We start from the raw sequence: 4,094 nt of genomic DNA, 5'->3' as shown, positions 1-4,094 counted from the left end.
GGGCGGCCGCTCCGCCGCGGTCGCCGTGAGGGGAGCAGGGGCCGGCGCCGGGGGCGCCGCCGCGTCTCTGGTGAGTGCTGCGCGGTCGCCCGGGCCTCGCCGCTGAGGCGGGTCGCGCTTGGCCGTCTAGCAAGGTGCGCGGGGGGGGAGGAAAGGCAACTTTAAACGTGTGTCTTACGATCTGCAAGATCTTATCGTCAGCCTGGTCCATTAAAATCGCACTTCGTGTCAACCGTCTTAAAATTATTGAAGTGAAAGAGCAAAAAATTTTTTCTCCAATAAATGTTTTTTTTTACATATGGCGCTGTAACTCTTCCAAGGTGGGACAGCATGAGTAGCGAGAGATTTAATATTAGAGAGGGGCCCGTCCACCTCGTGTTTGGCAATGGTTTGCATAGAGCAAGCTGTATCTCTAAACATACTCCGTTTTATGTCGAGCAGATCATTTTGGCATTAAAAAATTGCCGCTGGATAGCCCATGAAAAAATGTGAAGTGTGTAAGCCATAAGGGGCAGTTCAGGCAATCCTGCCATACCTGGAAGCTCTGCATTACCCCGTTGGTTGTGAGCCCAACACCGTTTGCGTCAAGACACTTCACTGCTATGAGTGAATAATCCTCAAGTGCTAATACTATATTACACAGAGCACAGCATCTTCAGGAAAGCTGGGGTAACGTGATTCCCGTAGAAGACATGTATCTTCTCCCTTATGTGGTCTTGACTGGAGCACAGTTCTCTCTCCTCCTGCCCCAGTGTACACAACCACACCAGTGCTGCCTGCATCAGCTGTGGCGTTTTCCTCCCACAGGAGGAATATAGAGATTTGGGGGTAAGTGAAGAGGGTTGAGGAAAGCAATGACAGAGTAATTATGCTTCTCTCTTGAATCGATGGGTCCATATGTGGCTAAAAGAGTAATTATGCTCTCTGAATCAGTGAGCCTGAATTTGGCCGAATCTGCTCAGCAGTTACGTTTACCTTGCTTGTCTACAATGTACAAGCCCAGTGCTACATCAGTTTCATTAATGTGATTTAATGATCCAGTCAGGACAATTTTAACCGGTAGTTGAAATGACCATAGAGAACTAAAGTAAAAAACAAACACTGAAAGCCAGGTTTAAGACAAACAAATCCAGCATATTTGTGCTTCTGGCCTGAATGTTACTTTCCGGTCTGTGACCCTGTATCAACATTTCCTGATGAATCATCATCTTTAGCTAGTGCAAATATTCCTACGATCTCTGAGTATCGTAGACTTTCCTGCCTCACCCAAGTTTATCCTTGTAGTGACTGTTTCTGATGTCCTAAGATGATTCCTTCTTGTGTCGGTAAATGCCTGCTATTAGACAAGATAATGAAAGAGCAAAATGCTTGATTATTCTGCAAAGATTACAAATCAGATCTGTCACGATGTAACCTTCTTTGTGAATTTACTGAAGGAAGAATACATACGGCGAAGATGCGTAAGGTAAAACCTCCAGCTCTGAAACAAACAAGTTCACATTGAAATTAAGAGTCTCTGTCCTTCCCTCTTCCCTTTCTTCCACTCCTTTCAGCCCCTCTGGATGCTGCGATACTGAGAGACAGCTGACATTTCACTGAAGCTCCTGAGCCCTGCTGTGCTGCCTTTGGTTTGCACTCCACCCACCACACTGCTAGATGATCTGTACTTGTTGCAGAGAGGAACYGTTCTCACTGTGTCTTGCCTGCATAGGTATCAGTTGAAATAAGTTATGACTGCTTTTAGTATCTGAAAGGGTGAAGTCATAGTTATGGAAAAATTATAAAGAAAATAAAGAGATTCTCAACTGAAGAGGAGGCAAAAACAACAGTTTTCAGAARATCTATGTTTGCTCTCTAACTCTGCTGCAGACTGTATTTGACTTATGGGGAAAAATATAAGCTGCAGGCTTGTTCGGTCCTACAAAAGTGAGTAGGGTTTTATATGGTAGTCCATCTTCAAGTATCACATTATAGGGTAAGAGTGTTGAGTCAACATCAGGACATTTAACAGCCAGATGCAACATTTTTCTTCTGGTACATGTCTAACACCCTGCATGAACATTCTTATTCCACAGGCAGATTGCTTCCTTTGCATTTTACTTATGTCTGTTTAAATTTGTGTTGACAAGTCTTTTGAGTTTCAGTCCTCCTAGGAATCTTAAAAATCTTCTAAATCATCTTTTTTTTGGGGGGGGGAACCCTCATTGCAGATTTAGCTTGGGTTTGTGAACTTCTAAAAGTAGAGTTTAGTCTGCTTATGTGTTTCATATAAATCTCAGACACTGAAACTCCAGTGTTGGCTAGGATATACGGGAGCCACTGTAATAAAAATAACATTGCGAAGAGCCTAAGCATACATACTTGAACAGAACCTAGGTCACCAAAACTAAAATATGAATATTGCTTTCAGGAGTAGGTATCCTCTATCTCTGGTATTTTTCAGCTAGGGAGGACTTTAAAGATAAAACGCGGCATGGAACCCATATGAAGAGATCTACATAACTAGTGCAGACTCAGGTATTTTACATGGAATTCCTAAAATACAGCCCAAAAGAGAACCAGCCCAGTTAGGTTACTACTATATATGGTTTTGATGAGAATAGTAGAAAAGTTAATGGTGCAAATGCAGATCCTATTTGGCACAATTAATTCTGCCAAGCGCAGTGTCACTAAAACAGTTGTATTGGTCCAGCTCAGAGACCCTGACAAGAAATAAGAGCTGTCGTCGGCATCCAAAAACTGGTCAGTCCAGGTCTAATGCACTGAGCGTGGGTAAAGAGAAGCTGATTTTATTCCTCCTGTGTTACCCTTCATAAATTGGATTTACTTAAGTTGTAAAATGAGATAGCACTTACTGGTTTGTCTAGAGCACATAAAGATTTGCAAAGGAAAAAAAAAGACTTTTATAAATGATTTTTCTCATTTATTTAATTTTAACAAGTACATACATCTTAACAAAGATAAAAGATGAAAGAATCTGAGTTAGGAGACATAAAATCCTCCTATCTCTAAAACAGGCCTAAGTAACATAATGATTTGCTCAGTGCTCTTATATGCATAACCAGTGCATGGTTACGAGTTTTTCTAGCAACAGGATGTCTTGTGTTTTTAAAACCACTTTCTTGGGATTGATGTTGCCATTTTCCATAATAAGCAGCTAGAATAATCTTTACAGCAGGCAAAACGACTGTCAACTAAAAGCTGTCCTGTCACCAAAGGGCTGGATTCAGTGATCAGTAAACACAAGCCTCTGTCTAGGAGGACGCTAGATCTGTCCCTTTGTATTCGAATCATTTCACGGTATAGTTGATTAGTTTGCTGTTCCTGCTGTATGCAAAGATGTGTCACTCTCCCACTTCCCCAAAAGCAAGCAAAATCATTACACCTTAGAAGCACCATAGGAACTGTGATTCATTTTAGGCTGTTTCCATCAGTTATGCAGCATGCTCAACATTCAGAGCCTCAACATATTAAGGAGACTGGCTTAAAAAGCATAAACCATATTATAAGACCATTTCTATAAGGTTATTTTCCTCTACTTTATGCTTGTGAACATGCTGATTGCATGCAAGTTAGGTTTTAATTTTTTATTTTTACATTCAAAAGCTGGCCTTGAAAAGAAAGCTAATATTCTCATGCTTTCACTTGATTCTTGAGAGCTGGCTCTTCAAGTAGATTCTGCTGGTGTTTATTGAAAATATTTACTATTCTGTGGTGAGCACTGTGTTTGTATTGTTGCTTTACTGTTGAGGGAATGTAGTGGTTTAATTTATGAAAAGAGTGAAAACTTGAACATAAAAAAATGGCAAGATGTCTAAGATTTAGATCAAATTCCAACATGGCAACTTTGCTCAGGAGAGAACAGAGCAGTAGACCGTATTTTTATTTGTTCATAAAAAGCACTACACCTTTATCTCTTTTTCAGCTGCACTTTTAACATTTTAATTTCCTCTTCTCACAATTAATGCTGGGGAGTATCTTGGGGAAAAGTTTCCTATAAGTTATGGATTGGTGGTATGAAATAAAGTCGAAAAGAAATGCAACCCAAGAAAGAATACGTGTATTCAGTGTTTTTTTCCTAGATACCTCCAAAT

This window comes from Rhea americana, unplaced genomic scaffold, assembly GCF_003343005.1.
Source record: "Rhea americana isolate MKP2758 unplaced genomic scaffold, rheAme1 scaffold_99, whole genome shotgun sequence".
Taxonomy (NCBI): domain Eukaryota; kingdom Metazoa; phylum Chordata; class Aves; order Rheiformes; family Rheidae; genus Rhea; species Rhea americana.
This window is presented reverse-complemented; position numbering follows the sequence as displayed.